The sequence below is a fragment of the Schistocerca serialis genome, chromosome 2, assembly GCF_023864345.2.
Source record: "Schistocerca serialis cubense isolate TAMUIC-IGC-003099 chromosome 2, iqSchSeri2.2, whole genome shotgun sequence".
NCBI classification, from domain to species: domain Eukaryota; kingdom Metazoa; phylum Arthropoda; class Insecta; order Orthoptera; family Acrididae; genus Schistocerca; species Schistocerca serialis.
This window is the reverse complement of record NC_064639.1, coordinates 781016540-781039548: the sequence shown is the minus strand read 5'-3', so window position 1 is coordinate 781039548 and position 23009 is coordinate 781016540. Positions and strand designations below refer to the sequence as shown.

The 23009-nt window shown below is 45.7% G+C and overlaps 1 non-coding gene across 1 annotated transcript; it reads left to right on the top strand.

The window, feature by feature from the left end:
- The first annotated feature begins 13278 nt into the window (after window positions 1-13278).
- Trnal-caa (transfer RNA leucine (anticodon CAA)) lies at window positions 13279-13353 on the top strand. Its single transcript has one exon. It is a non-coding gene; the product is annotated as a tRNA-Leu (tRNA).
- The last annotated feature ends 9656 nt before the right edge of the window (window positions 13354-23009 follow it).

The window sequence follows — 23009 nt, the reverse complement described above, 5'->3', positions numbered from 1 at the left end:
TCGTGATCCTTATGTGTTTCAGGAAAAGAACTTCGTCTTCCCTCCAGAGATTCCCAGTTGAATTCACTAAGTATTTCCGTAACACGTGTTGATCGAACCTACCCGTAATAAACACAGCAGCACTCCTCTGAATTACCTAGATGTTCGCCGGCCACGGTGGTCTAGCGATTCTAGGCGCGCTGTCCGGAACCGCGCGACTGCTACGGTCGCAGGTTCGAATCCTGCCTCGGGCATGGATGTGTGTGATGTCCTTAGGTTAGTTAGGTTTAAGTAGTTCTAAGTTCTAGGGGACTGATGACCACAGTAGTTAAGTCCCATAGTGCTCAGAGCCATTTGAACCATTTGAACCTAGATGTTCTCCTTTAATCCGACCTGGTAGTAATCCTACACACTCGAGTAGTACCCAAGAACGGGTCGCACAAGTGTTATGTACTCGGTCTTATTTGTAGATGTGGTCCACTTTCCTTAAATTCTCCAAGTAAACCGAAGTCGACCGCTCACTGTCCCTACTACCGACCTATGTTCTCGTACCATTTCATATCACTTTGCAACATTACTCTTAGACATTAATCGATGCGACTGTTTCAGGCAGCACACTGCTAATGCTGTATTCGAACATTACTCGATTGTTTTTCCTACTCGTCTCCATGAAGTTTAGCAATGCCAACGTATTTTCACAGTGTGAATTCCCAAGGGGGTGGGGGTTACCTTGTGTAAATCCACGAAAAACATTAAAAAAACTTAATTCGTTAACTGTTCTTGATATTTACAAACAACATACTTTTTAAAGAGGTACTGACTGGTTAGTAGGGCCCAGAATATGAAAGTATCTTTTAGCACACTCTTACCAACATGAAGACATTTTCAGTAACGTGTACTACGTAGGGGGAATACTTTATGCCCACCTTATATAGAACTTACAAAACGCAAATTGCTGCGTTTTGCTTACACATACTTTTTAAAGAGATACTGAAGCGTCACTTGTGTGCTGCAAGAGGCGACTGCTGGGAAGGTGTAAGCAGATTTGCTTCTGTATCAGGCTGCACTCTCCTAGTTCGCTCTTTGGTAGTTTTCTCGGAAGGATGGTAGTGATCTATGGTCACCGCAGTGAAAGAAATCAGAATTAGGTACTTATTAAACCGCAGCTCGTGGTCTTGCGGCAGCGCACGGTGTCCCGGGTTCGATTCCCGGCGGGTCCGGGGATTTTGTCTGCCTCGAGATGACTGGGTGGTGTGTGTCCTTCGTCATCATTTTATCATCATTAACTCGCAAGTCGCTGAAGTGCCGTTAACTAAAAAGGACTTGCAAAACGGTGGCCGAACTCCCCCGCATGGGGCCTCCCGGCCAACAATGCCATACGCACATTTCAAAAAAACGGTTCAAATGGCTCTGAGCACTATGGGACTTAACTTCTCAGGTGATCAGTTCCCTAGAACTTAGAACAACTTAAACCTAACTAACCTAAGGAAATCAAACACATACATGCCCAAGGCAGGATTCGAACCTGCGACCGTAGCGGTCGTGCGGTTCCAGACTGTAGTGTCTAGAACCGCTCGGCCAACCCGGCCGGGTATCACACTTCATCTACATCTACATCTACATCCATACTCCGCAAGCCACCTAACGGTGTGTGGCGGAGGGTACCTTGAGTACCTCTATCGGTTCTCCCTTGTGTTCCAGTCTCGTAATGTTCGTGGAAAGAAGGATTGTCGGTATGCCTCTGTGTGGGCTCTAGTCTCTCTGATTTTATCCTCCTGGTATCTTCGCGAGATATACGTAGGAGGGAGAAATATACTGCTTGACTCCTCGGTGAAGGTATGTTCTGGAAACTTCAACAAAAGCCCGTACCGAGCCACTGAGCGTCTCCCCTGCAGAGTCTTCCACTGGAGTTTATCTATCATCTCCGTAATGCTTTCGCGATTACTAAATGATCTTGTAACGAAGCGCGCTGCTCTCCGTTGGATCTTCTCTATCTCTTCTATCAACCCTATCTGGTACGGATCCCACACTGCTGAGCAGTATTCTAGCAGTGGGCGTACAAGCGTACTGTAAGCTACTTCCTTTGTTTTCGGATTGCATTTCCTTAGGATTCTTCCAATGAATCTCAGTTTGGCATCTGCTTTAACGACGATCAACTTTATATGATCATTCCATTTTAAATCACTCCTAATGCGTACTCCCAGATAGTTTATGGAATTAACTGCTTCCAGTTGCTGATCTGTTATATTGTAGCAAAATGATAATGCTGCAAACTACAAGATCAGCGTTTCCTTCCATGTGTAGGGTGACAACCATAGTATAACCGTTTCGCTGCTGTATGCAAAACGGAATTGTGAATCTGTTCGGCAGGACGTGTTCGCTGCTCTGCCGCTGTCTGCCTCGCCTTGCCTTGCACACATAAGGCGGCCGTAACGTTTCATGGAGCGTCGCTACAGTCAATTTAACTTCAAACAGCAGGCGGGATGTTGCCGGCAACCATAAAAGCGGCCGCCGCAGGCCCTCTAAGTGCGCACTCCCAGCTTCGCGGCGCCGTGCGCGGGCCGCCCTCGTTCCGCGGAACGCCTCATACGCGAGCCCGGAATGCACGCCGTCTCGGCGATTCCTTCCGCTTCATAGGCGTCGACACACGTGTCGCTACACAGTGCCCGTATGCTTCGTAACCCGTTTCCCAAGTGAGCCCAGAAGCGAACTTCAAAGACAGCCATAACCGAGGAACGATACTTCCAGCTGTGTAATGCAGCGGACTATGCGCAAATTGTTGTCGAAGCTGTTTTGTCCCCGGGAAGTATTCGGAGAGTAAATGAATGTGCTCTGTCTTAAATCATCGCAGATTAGCAAAGACATATTGCCTTGCAAAGTCATTCTGCAGATAATATGCAGCAGACGCTCTTTGAACTCACCAAGAGCACAAGACGTTATCTCGAATAGATAGAAGTCTATATGTGACTGTAGGCTTTCCCGGCATTGATGAAGATTTCTCGGGTCTGCAGCCGGGTGGTAGCGTTGATATCTCGCGACGTTTCGGGAAGTTCATACTACCCATCTTCTGGCGAAGTGTCGAGATTCGCGGAGAGCGGTCTATTTATATGCGGGGTCACCCCCCTCCACTGGACCTCGGGTGGCTGCGGTGGACCAGCGGCGTGAGCGCGGTGGAGGGGGATGGCGGTCGCCCCCAGCGGCCGCGTTCGGTTCTCGGTGTAAGCATTCTGTCTGCGTCCGCGGCGGAGGACGTTGAAGGGCGCGCTCCCGACGGATTTCCGCTATCGCAGGGTTCCATGCTGCGCTGAGTTGGTATCCCTCATCTCTGTTGACCAGATTGTCGTGAATCCTTATTTCTATGGATTCTTTGATAACGCTTCCCCAGAAGCCAGATGCTCGGCACAGTACCTTCGTGTTTTCGGAGTTGAAGGCTTGTTCTTCATTTATGCTGTGTTCTGCTATGCCTGAATTTTCTATGTGACCTAGTCGCACACATCTGATATGTTCTTCGCAGCGTCTAGATATGCAGCGTTCTGTTTGCCCAATGTATTGTTTTCCACATATTTTCTCTTACCTCATTCAACTAGCATCAACTGTTTTCTTAGAGGAGGTCCAATAACTACGAAATGCCGGGTGGTTATAGTTAAATTCTCTCTATTTAACACGTTATAACGCGGAAGCGAATTACTCGAGTACCAAACTTGGTAGCATTAATGTTCAAATCATGGGGAAGAGAAATGATACAGAATCAATTCAACTGAAACACTTTTCATATGCTGCTACGGTACATCATACCATTACATACCTGCCGGCCGGAGTGTCCGAGCGGTTCTAGGCGCATCAGTCTGGAACCGCGCGGCCGCTACGGTCGCACGTTAGAATCCTGCCTCTGGCATGGATGTGTGTGATGTCCTTAGGTTGGTTAGGTTTAAGTAGTTCTAAGTTCTAGGGGACTGATGACCTCAGATGTTAAGTGCAATAGTGCTCAGAGCCATTTGAACCATTTTGAACCATTACATACCGGTACCACCACAACCACGAAAGGGGTTCACTATTGCGCCCATCAGTGTTCAGAAGAGTCTGGAAGCGCAGGATTGCATCCTGCACAGCATAACGAAGCATGTCCATAGGTATGCTGGCTGCCTCTCTCGATATGATGCGCTTCAGATCAGCATATGTGTGAATGTTCACCTAGTGAACCCCGTCCTTCAGGAAACCCCACAACCAGTAATCACAGGGAGTGAGATCAAGCGATAGTGCCGGCCAAGCATTTGGAATCAATTGGCTGATAATTCGATCGTTTCAAAATGTGTTTCGGAGAAGCAGATGTGCTGTGGGGGCCCCATCTTGCATGTAAACAGTTGAATTCAGTGCGTCTGTCCCTCCTGTAGGGCGCGTATGGTATGCTGGCGAGGCATATAGCAATAACGCTAACCAGTCACAAGGCACGTCTTTGGTCCTTGACCGCCAACCTGTTCAAAAAAGAATGGGCCAATGATGAACGTTGCCGTGAAGCCATACCATACGGTGGCACATTCACCATGCAGAGGAACTTCATGCACAGTGGCTGGAGTTGAAGATCCCTACACTCGGCAATTCTGTGGATTCACCTCACCGGTCGGAGGAAAAGAACATCGTCTGTCCATAGGATGGCCCAGAGCCAGCCGTCGTCAATTTCAAATGTATCGAGAAGGTGGAGAGCGAAGTTAACAAGTCGTTGTGCGCCCTGTCGCACAAGCTACTGTACGATATGGGTCTTGTACGGATACCTTTTGAGAATGGTTCGAAGCACCTTCCGTACAGTGGACCACGGGATATTCAACTGTTGTGACACAGAACGCACACTGCCGGATTATCGGGAATTGCGCGCAGCGTTGTCTGCTATAGCAACAGCGATTTCATCAACCACCTGTGGTGCAACTGGTTATCTGCCTCTTCCCGCAGTGACGCCTATTTCTCCAGTTGATTCGAACATCTTCATCGTGCTCCGCACAGCAGGTGGAGAAAGATATAATCCTTTCAGCCATTGATATTCTCGAAGTGTTTCTGCAGCGTTACTGTTGTTTAGATAACAGAGCTTCAACAATAATGCCATCCTCCTTTTGCCTAAGCTCGTGTTGACCCGTCAGCGAGTGCACTGCGACTGGTTAGGTGTGTGAGAGTACAAATCACGGTGACTGAGCGCGACACCTGGTAGCCATAGTTTGAACTGGACGGTGGCGCTGTGACGCATGGAAATCATGCACCCCATACTCTATACATTAATGCTATCAAGTTTGGTACTCGTACGGTAATTAGTTTGTGTGTTATAACGTATTAAATAGGGAAAGTTTAATTATAACCACCCGGTATTAACGCCTAATTCTCGCGCTTTACTTCTTACCTACACACATGCATGCAACATACCAGGGACATTCAAAAATTTTTAACTTTCACCTCAATAAAATAAAGTTGCTTCATTACCTTTCTGCTTGTTTGTAGGTACACTGCCTGATCAAAAATTCCGAGCAGCTATTAGTGGACATTGATAACGGGTATGTCTATCATTCGACTTTTCGACGGCATAATCTTCGTGCTGGGGACACTTTCAGTAAGGGGTCTGAATGCCTGTCGATGAATGGCAGCCCGTTTTTCCCGAGGATTCGTAACGAGAGGAGGTAGTAGTAACAGAAGCTAGTATCTGGAGCGAAGTCGACGTTCTAACTCATCCTGAAAATGTTCCACAGGGGTTCAAATCGGGACTCTTGGCAGCCCACTTTATTTCAGGAATGTAGTTGCCCATAAATGATTGTCTCACTGAAGCTGCTTTATAACGGGATGTACTGTCGTGTTGATACATTCGTCGGCTACTACGTGTTCTACTATTGTACGCAGTTCACAATGCTGTAAAATAATTACATGTCTTTGCGCATTTAGCGTTTTCTTAAACACAGTGAGTTCCACGTCCTAATCACGGAAACCTGCGCCATACCGTAACACCACCTCCTCCATACTTTACAGATGGCGCTACACACGGTAGCAGGTACCGTTCTCCAGGCACTCGTAAAGCTAAACCTCTACCGAAGTTCCACAGGCTGTAGCCTGACCCATCATCCCAAATCATTCCATTCCTGTCATCCATTGTGCTAACGCGTCGCTCTTTACACCACCTCAACGATAGGATCCTCCACATTCTGGACATACATATTGATGAAAACTTGAACTGGATGGAGCATGCTACCGAGTTTCTCAAACAATTAAATTCAGCTACTTTTGGACTCCGCATAATAGCTAGTCTTCGAAACAAAGTAATTAACCTTGTGACACATTTTCCACATATCCACTCAATAGCGTCTTATGGGGTAATTTTCTAGGGTAGCCTACCACTTGGAAAAAATAAAAAAATATTGACTGCACAAAAACGAGGGGTAAGAATAATAGGTTTTCTTCACCCAGGTACTTCATGAGGGTACACCTTCAAGCAGTTCTGCATTTTAACTGCGCCGCCACAATACACATATTCCCTAATGAAAATCGTCATAAATAATCCACGACAATTTGAGAACAAAAAATGGTTGAAATGGCTGTGAGCACTATGGGACTTAACATCTGAGGTCATCAGTCCCCTAGAACCCTCGCAGTAGAGCAGCCCACTGGTGTGTGCTTTTCATAACATCATGCGGTTTATTTCTCTTTTACTGACATCAGAGTCAGTTTTTGAAGAAAATCTGCGAAAGAAACGAATATTAATCACCTACAGTATAAACTTAGTAACTGGGAGCACCTGTTCTATTTCAGCTCACTAAACAACTTATTTGGTATTATATATTCTCTTACGTTCCCCGGTACTGAACACATTCCTGGAGTTTCACCAGATTTTGCGATAGTAAATGTGTGTGGGCAGAGCTTTCTGTAGTCCTCGTGTGAAGTAATTAAATCACATAAATCTTTAAACATGATAGTCTTTCCTGATATCACTCGCGTGACATAATGTATCCTCCATGGTACGTCCATCCGAAATCTCAAGCAGTACAGTGGACTACAAAAGATAATTAGTCTCTTGAGAGTTATTACTTTCTAAAGTGGATACCAGAATTCATCACTCAGCAGCGCCATCACAAAATGCACAGCCTGTACCAACGGGCTCTGGATTCAGTGGTACAGGCCCTGAAAAGTCAGAAGTATGTCGAGCAGCAGCAGGTCTTGGTTCTGGCGTCCGTCGTTTTATACTGAGACAAAACGGCCAGAGATAACCGTACCTTTAACGTCAGTCTCATTAGGGGCAAAGTACAAACTCGTACTGGGGAAGCGTACGGGGGGAGGTTGGCTGTAGACTGATTTAAGTAAACCTGCGAAATCCGCATTTCTGGTTTAGGGAAATCACATAAACTCTAAATACGGATGGCTGGACGGGAAGTTGAACCGCGCTCCTTCCGAAACTAGATTCATGTCTCACGACTTTCACTGTATTCCAGACAACTGAGGACACAGAAAACTACTTCCAGCGACCTTTGAAGAAGCTTTCTCTGATCACACGGCAATTTTCCGAGAGTGACAGTTTTATTAGCAGCTACTTGGAAGACTAACGGCAATCAAGTGAAAGGCGTGTACTGGAGATGCAGCTAGCTTCTGCAGACATCCTCGCATTCATTTATATCATCGTCGATAATGGTATTCCCAATTAGGCATTATGGAGGTGTGAGTGTAGATGAGGAAGCTTTCGGCAATCCTAAACTGGACATCCAATGGGCTGTATGTAAGAGTTGTGTAACCTTTGTTAATTACATGAAAGCGTGGTGTGTGTTCTTTCGGATATGTCCGAAAGAACAGATCTTTGTTAATAGAGGAGGGAACGTTCAGGTGAAAAAGTGTAACGTAATAGGACTGATGCTGTTCACAATATGCAGAGTATCGGAAAATGAATTGCTGAAAATGGTCACCTCTCACAAGCAGCTGAGCACGATTATTGTGGCTTACAGAGCTGAAATGAGTAGCGCGAAAAGTTTCAGCCCGATGAGCAGATATTAGTAGAACAATAATAATAAATGCATCTCTTTAATTACGTATGCACAGGTAGATAAAGAAAACGTCTTCAATTCAAGAAACAGCATAACATGTATTTTTGCTAGTCAATGAGAAATCTTTCATGTGTGTTCAACGTGGTTTTCGGATTTCGCAAGGTAAAACTCTTACAACTTGCAACGTTATTTTGCATCTGTATCTGCAATATCAGTATACAGGAACTGTTGAACAATAACGGAGAAAAGTAGTGGAACCATGGATTACAGAGGAAAATATCAAAATTGTCCAAGTGTTTTCTATAATAACCCCGAAGAAGACCATTTCTAGCGCAGCAAAGCAGCTGTATACACGCGAAAACTTTAGGCTGAATATGTACGCTAGTTTGCGTTTATTGTGTCAACCATTGGAACCGTCCATTGCTGCACTAGGAAATAAAAACCTCGTTGGAAACAGATTCTTGAACTATTGAAGTGTTCTGAGAATGTCTTCTGCAAGTGTGATTGAACGGGGGTTCGTTTCTGGATGTCTAAAGTTCCTTTTTCTTGCAGGATATTTCTACGAATGACAGAAGCACCTTCCTTTAACTCTGCAGGTGACAGTCTACGATGTGGTTACTGCCTGACCGTATAGACTTGGGTATTACCGGTAATCCAGCGCTGTTTGAAATTGCATAGCTCACTAAACTCTTTGATGTGCATTTCTTTCCCGGTGCCTGAGTCGGCGCTACGTGTGGGGTACATCTCAGGGTCCTCGACAGTGACGAGAGAGATGGCTGCCAATATCTTTGAGCTGACTGTCGAACCCCTATCCTAGTTGAAATTGAAAATTTCGTTCCTTGTTTATGAGGAATTTCCGGAGTCTTATTTACGTTGTCCAAAAACTTGGAGCTTGCATCGCTATTTTAGTATTGTTCCACGTTTCATGATTATATGGTAGGATGTGCTCAGCAAAAGCTGATTTGATTGGTAGATGCAGTCGCATATATAACTGACATTCACTGCATCTATTCTGCGCATAAATCAGCGCATAAAACAGCAACCAATCACTTTTTTGAATAATTATGTTTTATTCCATGAACAGTCTTTCGAACTTTTTCAGGTTCATCTTCAGATGTTTTCTGGAGGTTACATCCTTATTTTTAGCATAATGCTGGGTGTAAGCACCAGAAACCCTCTGAAGATGAACATGAAAAAGTTCGAAAACCGGTTCATGGAATAAAACATAATTATTCAAATGTTTCAAATGGCTCCAAGCACTATGGGACTTAACATCTGAGGTCATCAGTCCCCTAGACGTAGAACTGCTTAAACCTAACTAACCTAAGGACAGCACACACATGCCCGAGGCAGGATTCGAACCTGCGACCGTAGCAGCAGCGCGGTTTCGGACTGAAGCGCCTAGAACCGCTCGGCAACAGCGGCCGGCTCATAATTATTCAAAAAAGTGACTGGTTGCTGTTTTATGTAACTTATTTACATTAAGAGAACAGTTACGGATTGTAAAATATCCGTAATGGTTAAGCTTAATCTTTAAAATGAACATATTTCACAACCAAAAGATGTCCAACACAAGAGGAAGGCAGCAAAGTCTGTTGAAACTAGTTGTCTTAAATAAACAAAAATGCGATATTGGCTGTTGAATGGCTTTTAAATATTAAAACAGATCGCTCTTAAAACCCTCAAAATGAGAAAATTCAAGCTTCCTAATCTTGGCACCTGTATGGCACTAAGAGCGAGCAGGAACTGTCGTTTACCGTCTGTTTGTTTCATTTTAAATGTGTGACAAAATCAACAATCCCATCAAGTGTGAGGCTCATAGAGTAATAACATTTCTGACTAGGAGAAAAGAAGTTCACAACGTTGAAACTTACTGACAGATCACCAAATTTTATGGGAATGGGATGACTTAATTTTCAGTTAGAAAACATTGTATCATGTTTAATGGTGGAGAAATGAATATTCGTGACGAAGAACGATCAGGCTGATCTTTAGTAGTGACTAACGGATTCAAATGTATTGACAAACCTTGCACTTCCCTGAAATTTCTAGGTTACTTCATTATCAAATTGTTAATGATGATCTTGGCTACAGGACAGTATGTGTCAGGTGGATTCCAACTTTTGACTGACTGAAAGGTGACAAGCCATTGGGAAGTTTATAGAACAGTCTAGAAGACAGGTGAGACAGAAAGTCTCTGATGCAGAAGACGGAACTCTGTCAGTGGGTGGTAGGCGCTAGAAGCTTGTTAAAAGAAGTTCTTTAGCAGATAGGTATCTTTTGCCTTACCTAAAAAAGTGACGAAACTGCTGTCACCTTTTAATGTTCAGAAAAAGTTAATTACTAGCCTTGCGTACAATTTTTTGAAATTTTCACAAGACCTGTATTGTAAGGCTACTTGGTGGCTGAATGAGCCCGGATCAGTATGTTTGTATTGACTCCAGGAGAACGGAAAACTTACTGGGAGGGTTTTTAGAAAAGAGAAGAAATTCCGTCCATTGGCTTGTTGACGTTTCACCTTTTCTTGGCCCGATATTTTGTCAAAGAAACAATTACACCTGTGGCGGGCTTTGGTAACTTTTGAGAGGACTAGCGGACGCGTTTTGTTGGCAACAAGAGGGGACCAAGGTAATTTTTGGAGGCTCACAAAAAATCGAATGGGGAAAAGCCGCAGACAGAAAACAGTGGCAAGAGTTGCATAGGCGACATTGTATGGTAGGGCGTGTGGGATCCAGTGTTAAAGAGTCCTCAGCTGGCTGATCTTAACGCTAAACCTAAGACAAGGGAGCAGTCGTGTTTCCACTCAGTTCACATTAAATTCAAGATTACGGAAAGTGTCGCCCACAGCTCTGACATATTAGGACGAACAAAAGCTTGTGGTTCAAATTCAAGACTAGTTTCACTGCCTCGTATTCGTCAATGCTTCCGCAGATCTTTGGGATTCTTGGATTCTTGTTGCTGTCAAACAGTCACGGTCATATCCAAGATTATTATGTAACTCTACCTCATTTAGTAACTTTGCCAGTCCAGAGTTTTGGTTTGCAGTCCTCCTCGGAAAGTACATCATTATTAAGTTCAGATTCACATAACTGTTTCTTGCAGCCTATTTCAGTGATAAATATTATGTATATCCTCCCCCCCCCCCTCTCCTTGGATCCACAGCAAGGGCCTAAATGAATGGTATCATTTGTAAATTAATTCAACACTGAATCTCAAGTTTGTGCCTCATTCATTATTAATACAGATTCAGTTTAATTTTACTTGCAAATAAGGGGGTGTTTTGCAAGACGAACACAAAAGCTACAAATGGGAAACGCGCCGACTTTTCTCTCACAGTACGAGGAGCTTTTGAGCCACAATGTTGCTGATGCTGAGAACTGGGATTGTCTCTTAAAGTCCAGAAACAAACCGCCAATCAAAGGAGTGGAGTTATTCGCGAACTCCAATAACACTAACGAAGAAAAATAAATTCTGAGCACCAGAAAAGCTGTGGCCACAATGATTTTAGATCGAAAGGGCGTAAAACTCATTGGTTGCACAGAGGAGAGATCACAAAGCAGCTGCCTACGGTCACACCCCTCAGCGACAACGCCAGTCCCTTCAAGACAAAGGACGTAGAATGACGTCCAGCGGAACCTGTGCTTCTTCACGATAGCGCTCACCCACAACCTGTTGCACTGGCGGAGGATTTGCGTAGGAAATTTAAGTGGGGAGTTTATGAGCAGCCACCTTATAGCCCTAACTTGACCGCTAGTGATTACCACCTTTTATCACAGCTGAAGGAAGTTTTAGGTCGAAAGCACTGTTAATACGACAGTGAACTGAAACGGGACGTCAGGGTGCAACAACCTGGCAACTAGCAACTGAGTATGCAGAAGGCATAAGAAAGTTTGTGAAACACTATGACATATATTTCAGCTTAAATAGCGACTCCGTAGAAAAATAGTGAAGATACGAAGATATGTTGTAAAAAAAGTTTTGTTTCCTCATCTTGAGTAGAAGTGATGAGGAAAAACAATCGTTTTTTACTTTTAGAGTGATCCTCGAAACAATTTATAAAATAAAAGTTCAGAGATGTTGTCGTTGTGGTCTAGAGTCTGAAGTCGGCAGCGGTGGCCGTGCGGTTCTAGGCGCTTCAGTCCGGAACCGAGGGACTGCTGGGGTCGCAGGTTTGAATCCTGCCTCGGGCATGGATGTGTGTGATGTCCTTAGGTTAGTTAGGTTTAAGTATCTCTAAGTTCTAGGGGACTGATGATCTAAGATGTTAAGTCCCATAGTGCTCAGAGCCACTTAAACCATTTTTTCCTACAGTCTGAAGACTGGTCTGATGCACCTCTCCTGGCTACTCTATCCTGTGCAAGCGTCTTCATCTACGAATGACTACTGAAACATCCTGCTCCGATACTCAGGGGCGTTAACTTTCTTGTATTCATCGAGCGTTGTTTACTTCGATTTTCGTATTTAGTGACACTCAGTCATTTGTTCAAATGGTTCAAATGGCTCTAAGCACTATGGGACTTAACTTCTAAGGTCATCAGTCCCCTAGAACTTAAAACTACTCAAACCTAACTAACCTAAGGACATCACACACATCCACGCCCGAGGCAGGATTCGAACCTGCGACCGTAGCGGTCTCGCGGTTCCAGACTGTAGCGCCTAGAACCGCTCGGCCACCCCGGCCGGCTCAGTCACTTGTGTTCGTGCTACGTCTGTGAGGAAGACATAAATTCTTCTTTTTGTCACACGCTAATAGGGTGCTATAGTTAGCCCCCACAGGAGCCACAGCGGGCCTTACGGGGAAGGTGGCTACCCGGTCGTTTTGCGCCGGCCGGCGTGGACGAGCGGTTCTAGGCGCTTCAGTCTGGAACCGCGCGGCCGCTACGGTCGCAGGTTCGAATCTTGCCTCGGACATGTATGTGTGTGCTGTCCTTAGGTTAGTTAGGTTTAAGTAGTTCTAAGTTCTAGGGTACTGATGAACTCAGATGTTAAGTTCCATAGTGCTCAGAGCCAGAGCCGATCGCTTTGCTGGCGGCCGTGCGTCATTTGACGGCAACCCATCAACACTCAACAGTCGCGGAGTGAATGGAAGTTCTCAGTGATTGGCAGATTAAAACTGTGTGCCGGACCGAGACTCGAACTCGGGACCTTTGCCTTTCGCGGGCAAGTGCTCTACCAACTGAGCTACCCAAGCACGACTCACGCCCCGTCCTCACAGCTTTACTTCTGCCGGTACCTCGTCTCCTACCTTCCAAACTGACGAGGTACCGGCAGAAGTAAAGCTGTGAGGACGGGGCGTGAGTCGTGCTTGGGTAGCTCAGTTGGTAGAGCACTTGCCCGCAAAAGGCAAAGGTCCCGAGTTCGAGTCTCGGTCCGGCACACAGTTTTAATCTGCCAGGAAGTTTCATAGCGCACACTCCGCTGCAGAGTGAAAATCTCATTCTGGAAACATTCTCAGTGATTGTTGCAGTAATGACACCATTGCCTCATCTGGTACTGGTGCCGTACAGAAGCGCATAATGGGGCATGAGGAAGAGTAGAAGAGCGACAAACGAGCATCATCCGCCGTGGAGGAGCACAACAACCAAACAAGGGAAGTAGCTAGTTCATCGCAGCTGAGCATCGATAAAGCTTTGCCATTAGAGGGCCCCGCAGCTGTAGACCCATCCATGAATCTGCGCTTGCCGTGCCCTTCCGTGTTGCGCTAGCTCGTGATACAGACAATGCTGTTCCCTCCGGTCGGTCAGCTTATGCAATGAATAAAACTAATCGTTGTCGAGACAGTGACGTTGGTCATTTCTATATATATGTGGAACGACATGCACGGAACGTTGGTAGGCTGCATCCGATGGCAATTCGAAAACTTGCAGTGCGGGGAAGACAATATTAACATCTTATCAATAGGACGTAATAGAATCAAAATTGAACTTAATGTTCCCAGAGCAGTGCACTGGTAGAGTCCCCGGTATTTTTAGTTCACCAACTGGAGGCCTGATACCAAGTCACGTTATCACGCCCCAGGGAGTAACCAGAAAAGTTACTCCAGCTTAAACGACGAAGAACTCCTGAATGCGGTAGTTTCAACCTATATCGTCTTACATATGTGGCGCATGCCCAAAAAGTTGATGAACGGCAGAATTACCACCACTGCACCGTTTGACACGTGTGTGGTTTAGTTTTGTTCGAAAGGTCTGCCAGACATTGTTTCAATTGACGGGATGCTTTGCCTGGTGGAAATACACTGAAGCCCCAAAGAAACTGGTGTAGGTATGCATATTCAAACACAGAGATATGCAAACAGACGAAATAAGGCGCTGCAGTCGACATGCCTGTGTAAGACAAGTGTCCGGTGCAGTTCTTATATCGGTTACTGCTGTTACTATGGCAGGTTATCAAGATTTAATTATGTTTGAACGTGGAGTTATAGTTCTCAAGATTTAATTAAGTTTGAACCTGGAGTTATAGTCGGCGAACGAACGATGGGACGCAGCATCTCCGAGGTAGCGATGTAGTGCGAATTTTCCCATACGACCATTTCCCGAATGTACCATGAATATCAGGAGTCCGGTAAAACATTAAATCTCCAACATCACTGCGGCCGGAAAAAAGATTCTGCAAGAACCGGACCAGAGACGACTGAAGGGAATCGTTCAACGTGACAGACGTCCAACCCTTCAGCAAATTGCTGCAGATTTCAGTGCTGGGCCATCTGCGTACGAACCATTCAATGAAACGTTATCGATATGGGGCCTGGGAGCCGAAGGCCTACTCATGTACCCTTGATGACTGCACGACACGAAGCTTTACGCCTCGCCAGGACCCGTCAACACCGACAGTGGACCGTTGATAATAGGAAACATGTTGCCTGGTCGGACGAGTCTCGTTTCGAATTGTATCGAGCAGATGGACGTGTACGGGTATGGAGGCAACCTCATGAATCCATGGACCCTAAATGTCAGCAGGGGAATGTTCAAGCTGATGGAGGCCCTGTAATAGTGCGGGGTGTGTGCAGTTGGAGTGATATGGGGCCCCTGATAGTCTATATACGACTCTGACAGGTGACACGTACGTAAGCATCTTGTTTGATCACCTGCATTCATTCATGTCCATTGAGCATTCCGACGAAATTGGGCAATTGTAGCAGGACAATGCGACAAACCAGACGTCCATATTTGCTACGAGTGGCTCCAGGAACACTCTTCTGAGCTTAAACACTTCCGCTGGCCACCAAACGTCCCAGACATGAACATTACTGAGCATGTCTTGGATGCCTTGCAACGTGCTGTTCAGAAGAGATCACAATCCCCTTGTACTCTTACGGATTTATGGACATCTCGTCAGGAGTCTGACGTCATTTCCCTCCAGCACTACTTCAGACATTAGTCGAGTCCATGCCACGTCGTGCTGCGGCAGTTCTGCGTGCTCGCGGCGGCCCTACACGATACTAGGCAGGTATGCCAGTTGCTCTTGCACTTCAGTGTATATGTCCACTCTGTGCGGCAATGTTTCAACCTTCTCAGATTTAATTGTGTAAGCAGCCAGTGCCGCTATGCCGTAAATGTGGTGGAAATCATGAGCGAGCCGACTGCCCACCCACTCTGCCGCGGTGAGTACACTGCAACCACGCGGACGAAGAGGCGTTGAACCAGGAGTGCCCGGAGTACGTACGCCAGAGATACGTTAAGGAAGTCGCTGCTAGGCAAGGCGTGACTTTGGCGAAAGCCGGGAGGGCTGTCTCACAGAGGCCTATGCCCAAGCAGTGCAGTCTTCTCCATACCTGCGTGATGAACGAGCCTTTAGAGCTCTGCAGGTCCAACCGCACGGATATACAGTTACAAGGCAGGCGACGCCAGGCCGCCCGCCCGTCGTCCACACCCCGATGGACGCTACCTCGAACTCTGGATCCAAACACCCAGCCACTGGGACCGATCCGAAGCAATCCCTACCCACCGCAACACCATTCCTCCATGTTACTGATACACTCTTGTAACGGAAGTTTCACTCCAGAGGTGGAAACAGGTAGAGGGCCCGTCCCGGGGTCACTCACAATGCAAGAGAAACATTTTAATCTTATCATGCAGGTGATTCACGAAATCCAAACGGCATCACAAGGAGCAGTCGATTCCACAGCGCTACGCCAGATGCCACTGGTAACTCTGACTCAGCAAAATGGAGATTAAAGTTCTGCAATGGAGCGCAAGGTCGGTCGTTTCCAACAGGGAAATGGTGCAAAGAGAATTACTCGTACTTTCACAAGACAAACACATTGCTGCAATCTCAGAAACATGGTTTAAACCGCTTTCATTGTTCTTGCTTCCACTCTTCCACATGTTTCGGGAAGATAGACGCGATGGAAAAGGCGGAGTTTCACTGTTTGTTCGACCCTCAGTTCGTGCTTCTACTAGATACGTCGAGCATACACATACGAGGCTTTCAGGTTGTAGCGGTGCGCACTCGCTTCAAGACTTTAGATCTCTCCTTAGTGGGGACATACTGTCCTCCAATGATCAAAATAGAAATGAGTCAGTAGCATACATTGTTTAATCAGCCTCTCCTGTTCTGTGAAGACTTCACTGCGCACCATACGTCCCGGAGATATGAGGCGACCGATCGATATGGAGTAGCTGTTTTGTACATCACAGATGAATTCAGTTTACATATTCTGAACAACTGTTGCCCAACTCACATCCTGGCGCCTGGATGACGCTTGTCTACAATAGACATCACCCTGTGTTCTTCTAATATCTCCAAAGAATTTAAGTGGGAGACCTTCCCCTACTCACTGGCGTCTGATCATTTTCTATTCGAATAACCACGATAAATGAGAGTGATCCAGGTCCATATATGCCTTCATCAAAATCGGAAACGCCACAATCCAACTGGGTGGCATATAAAACATGCAGCAAGCATCAACTTCATGCAAGTTTACTGCAAGGGCCCGCAGACGAACGTCACAATCCGATCATTTCCCTAGTAAATGAGACGGCTGTATTTCCCAAATGCCAAGTCAAACCGATCTGCAGGCTGAAAGGTCTTCCAGTTCCCTGGTGGACAATTTGATAAACGAAAGCTAGCTTACATCATCTATAAACGAGAACGGACCTGTGCGAATTTTCCGAATTACAGATACGTGGCCGCTACCAAACTGTTTTTGAAGCAGCGCAAAATAGCCTTGGCAACAGCTTTGAGAGGCACTCACCAGAGAAACTCCGTTTTCACTGGTTTGCTCAAGCATACGAAAATTCCGAAACAGGTCCCCGTTGAGTAAAGTTTTCTTGGCTGGCTTGATGACTTCGCCACGCGGGATTAGCCGAGCGGTCTAGGGCGCTGCAGTCATGGACTGTGCGGCTGGTCCCACCGGAGGTTCGAGTACTCCGTCGGGCATGGGTATGTGCGTTTGTCCTTAGAATAATTTAGGGTAAGTAGTGTGTAAGCTTAGGGAATGATAACCTCAGCAGTTAAGTCCCAGTCCGCAGCTCGTGGTCGTGCGGTAGCGTTCTCGCTTCCCACGCCCGGGTTCCCGGGTTCGATTCCCGGCGAGGTCAGGGATTTTCTCTGCCTCGTGATGACTGGGTGTTGTGTGATGTCCTTAGGTTAGTTAGGTTTAAGTAGTTCTAAGTTCTAGGGGACTGATGACCATAGCTGTTAAGTCCCATAGTGCTCAGAGCCATTTTGAGTTGAGTCCCATAGGATTTCACACACGACGGCCGCGGTGGCCGTGTGGTTCTAGGCGCTGCAGTCCGCAACCGCGGGAGTGCTACGGTCGCAGGTTCGAATCCTGCCTCGGCCATGGATGTGTGTGATGTCCTTAGGTTAGTTAGGTTTAAGTAGTTCTAAGTTCTAGGGGACTGATGACCTAAGATGTTAAGACCCATAGTGCTCAGAGCCAGCCATTTCACACACTTTTTTTTTATGACTTCGCACAAATCGTCGCCCCCCAATCGATCATCCCAGAATCACTGCCAACCTCTGATGGTGCTTCTCCGTTAGCCCTGTTATCGATGCAGTCCTTACTAACTCCATCCCAATCCTCAGAAATGCGGAACGTCTTAAAAGATGCCAGCAATGCTGCTCCAGGATTTGACGACATACGTTACAAAATGCTGGCCGATTTGGTTAACGAAGCCTTTCGCATGTTGCTCGACATCTACAGGGTGGTCCATTGACAGTGACTGGGCCAAATATCTCACGAAATAAGCGTCAAACGAAAAAACTACAAAGAATGAAACTTGTCTAGCTTGAAGGGGGAAACCAGATGACGCTATGGTTGGCTCGCTAGATGGCGCTGCCATAGGTCAAACGGATGTCAACTGCGTTTTTTTTAAATAGGAAGCCCTATTTTTATTACGTATTAGTGTAGTACGTAAGGAAATATGAATGTTTTAGTTGGGCGACTTCTTTCGCTTTGTGATAGATGGCGCTGTAATAGTCACAAACATATGACTCACAATTTTAGACGAACAGTTGGTAAGAGGTGGGTTTTTTAGCACAAACAGTAGTTACGTTTGAACATTTTATGTCGGTTGTCCCAATGTGATACATATACTTTTGTGAACTTATCATTTCTGAGAACGCATGCTGTTACAGCGTGATTACCTGTAAATACCACATTAATGCAATAAATGCTCTAAATGATGTCCGTCAACCTCATTGCATTTGGCAATACGTGTAACGACATTCCTCTCAACAGCGAGTAGTTCGCCTTCCGCAATGTTCGCACATGTATTGACAATGCCCTGACGCATGTTGCCAGGCGTTGTCGGTGGATCACGATAGCAAATATCCTTCAACGTTTCCCACATAAAGCAATCCGGGGACGTCAGATCAGGTGAACGTGCGGGCGATGGTATGGTGCTTCGACGACCAATCCGCCTGTCATGAAATATGCCATTCAATACCGCTTCAACAGAACGCGAGCTATGTACCGGACATCCATCATGTTGGAAGTACATCGGCATTCTGTCATGCAGAGAAACATCTTGCAGTAACGTCGGTAGAACATTGCGTAGGAAATCAGCATGAATTGCACCATTTAGATTGCCATCGATAAAATGGGGGCCAATTATCCTTCCTCCCATAATGCCGCTCCATACATTAACACGCCATGGTCGCTGATATTCCACTTGTCGCAGCCATCGTGGATTTTCCGTTGCCCAATAGTGCATATTATGCCGGTTTGCGTTACCGCTGTTGGTGAAAGACGCTTCGTCGCTACATAAAACGCGTGCAAAAAAATCTGTCATCGTCCCGTAATTTCTCTTGTGCCCATGGCAGAACTGTACACGACGTTCAAAGTTGTCGCCATGTAATTCCTGGTGCATAGAAATATGGTACGGGTGCAATCGATGTTGATGTAGCATTCTCAACACCGACGTTTTTGAGATTCCCGATTCTCGCGCAATTTGTCTGCTACTGATGTGCACCGCGACAGAAGCTAAAAGACCGACTCGGGCATCATAATACGTTGCCGGTCGTGGCTGACGTTTCACATGTGGCTGAACACTTCCTGTTTCCTTGGTCCGGACAGCTGGATGATGTCGTCCAGGATACCGAGCAGCATACATAGCACACGCCCGTTGGGCATTTTGATCCCAATAGCCATACGTCAACACGATATCGACCTTTTCCGCAGTTGGTAAACGGTCCATTTTATCACGGGTAATGTATCACGAAGCAAATACCGTCCGCACTGGCGGATTGTTACGTAATACCACGTACTTATACGTTTGTGACTATTTCAGCGCCATCTATCACAAAGCGAAAATGTAATAAAAATGGGGGTTGCTATTTAAGAAATCCCAGTTGATATCCGTTTGACCTATGACAGCGCCATCTAGCGGGTCAACAATAGCGCCATCTGATTTCCCCCTTCAAGCTAGACGAGTTTCGTTCGTTGTAGTTTTTTTCGTTTGATGCTTATTTCGTGAGATATTTGGCCAGGTAACTATCAATGGACCACCCTGTACAATCATTTATGGGAACAAGGCAACTTCCCAGACGATTGGCGCACTTAAGCCCGGAAATGACCCAGATTTGTGCAGTTCAGAACGTCCCATCACTCTTTCTTTTTGCGTGTTTAAAACATTAGAAAGGATCATGAAGCGCCGTTTCGAACTGTGGTTTGCAAGGAAGTCCCTTCTCCCCCGCTGTCAATACAGGTTTCGAAAAGGAAGAGGCACCGCAGACAGTTCAATTCACTACCTCCCCATTAGTTACGTGGTCTACCCACCTAGTTCAAAATGGTTCACATGGCTCTGAGCACTATGGGACTCAACATCTTAGGTCATAAGTCCCCTAGAACGTAGAACTACTTAAACCTAACTAACCTAAGGACATCACCCACACCCATGCCCGAGGCAGGATTCGAACCTGCGACCGTAGCATCCTCGCGGTTCCGGACTGCAGCGCCAGGACCGCACGGCCTACCCACCTAGTCTTCAGCATCCTTGTGTAGCACAACATTTGAAGTGCCCGTATTTTCTTATTATCTAAACTGCTTACCGTTCATGTTTCACTTGCTACATGTTTCATGGCTACACTCCATACAAATATTTTCAGAAAAGGTTTCCTAACACTTAAATCTATATTCGATGTTAACAAATTTCTCTTGTTCGTAAAAGGTTTTATTGGGATTGCTACACTACATTTTATATCCTCTTTATCTCGGCCTTCATCATTTATTTCGCCGCCCAGATAACGAAACTTACCATCTACTATAAGTATCTCTTTTCCTAATCTAATTCCACGGCATCGCCTGCTTTAATTGGACAACGTTCCATTATCACTGTTTTGTTTTTGTTGATGTTCACCTTACATCCTCCTTTCAAGACACTGTCCATTCCGGTCAGCTGCTGTTCCAAGTCCTTTGCTGTCTCTGACAGAATTACAGTATCATCAACAAACCGCAAATATTTTAGTCGTTCTCCCGAACTTTAATTTCTATTCCTAATTCTTCCTTTGTTTCATTTACTGACTACTCAATGTACACAGCGTATAACATCGGTGATGGGCTACAGCCCTGTCTCAGTCCCTTCTCAAGCACTGCTTCCCTTTCATGACCCCCCCCCCCCCCGACTCTTGTGACTGTCGTCCGGTTTCTGTACAATTTTTAAACAGTCTTCCACTCCCTGTGTTTAACCTCTGCTACCTTCAGAATTTGAAAGAAAGTATTCCAGTCAACACCGTCAAAAGTTTTCTCTAAGTCTCCAAATGCTGTAAATGTAGATTTTTCTTTCATTAACATACCTTCTAACATAAGTTGGAAGATCAGTATTGTCTTACATATTCCTACACTTCTCCGTAATCTAGACTGATCCTCCAAGCGGTGGGGTCTTACCAGTTCTTCCATTCTTCTGTAAAGAATTCGTGTTGGTATTATTAAACAGATAGTTCGGAATTATTCACACCTGTTAGCAGCTGCTTTATTTGGAATTGGCATTATTACATTCTTACTGAAGTCCGAGGGTATTTCGTCTGCCTTTTACATTTTGCACACCGGTAGGAAGACTTCTGTCATCGTTGGCTCTGCCAGGGCTGTCAGTAGTTCTGACGGAATGTCGTCTACTCCCAGGGCCTTGTTTCGACTTAACTCTTTCAGTTCTCTGTCAGTTTCTTCTCGGAGTATGGTATTTCCCACCTCATCTTCATCTACGTCCTCTTCCATTTCTGTATCATTGCTTTTACGTTCATCTAAAACATACCATGAATTAAATGAAATCCACTGAGGAGTGCTTTCATTGGATCTCAGCACCAGTACCTCGCTCATTCACATACAGAGTCGAGAAACCGAAGGTTACGCTTAATTGCTACAAATAATGAAACGTAAACTTGTAAATCGGAGCAAGTCTTGTTTTTAACCTACCCTTCTGGCAGAGTCTGCGCTGCTGTCGCGCCAACGCTTGAATAGGGGGCGCGGTCAGCAGCGTACGAGTGTGTGGATCTGCTGGTGCCTCTCGTAGCCCGGACCGTACAGAGTGAGATGGGTGCAGAGAGTGCTGGGCTGACCGGTTCTCGAGCCTCGGACCATCCGCGGGCGAGGCGGAAGGTGCAGCCGGGCCTCAGACTGCTAGCAGCGGCGCGCGGTGGGCTTGGTTCCGGTGGCAGTAAAGTCGTCGGCACACGGACCGTGCTGTCGAACGTTAACGTTGAGCGTGCCAAGTTCAACGTGCTGCTGAACGCTCAGGAACGATGCGACTTGTGCATACGGTACGTGGGCCACAACGTGGTAAACGCGATCGCAACGCACTCCAGCGGCAGTTGAGGGATGTTTCTAGTTCGTAAATCACACTGATTACTCAACGGGCGATCGTAAAATTCCCACGTGAGCTCTATTAAAATCCACATTTCCTCCTTCGTCCACGAAAAGGAAAGTACCATGTCCAGCCAATAAGGACACAGGCATATAAAAGTTCCATTAGAAACAGTGCGTTACAAATTTGGAATGCTTCTCCGCATAAGATGAACATTATTTCATCATTCCCACATTTTACTAAAATCGCAAGGTCAGTCTTACTTGATGACTGTTCCTGCACAGTAGCAGAATCTTTGCAACATGTGAATTACGAAGTGTAAAAGAAAAAGGAGCAAAATATCTTTATACAAGTAACGCAAGCTGTCCTGTAGATTAAGCCAATCGAATAAAGTCACCCCTCAAAAAAAGGTATTTATATTTACATAGCATCAAATATTATAGTATATACTTATATTAAACTAATAATAAAGTGTCAGAACCTAATAAAAACGCCAATGTCAAGGAAAAAAAATTGGGAGTGTCAAGTAGCGAACCAGCGCCGTCAATAAAATTCTTGTTGTGGGAGACTGACGCTACTCATAACGCTAAACCAACAACAAATCTAGTGTCTCTAATCACATTATGTTACCCTAGGCTGAAAAACTTAATCGTAGATATGTTACTTATTGAAATTTAGTTATAACAAATTGTACTAAGAACAATGCGTTTTGGGTGGATCTTCAGTGTGTCGATGCCTTCAAATATCCTACTCTCATAATACCCAAGTTTCAACAATTCTTTTGTCA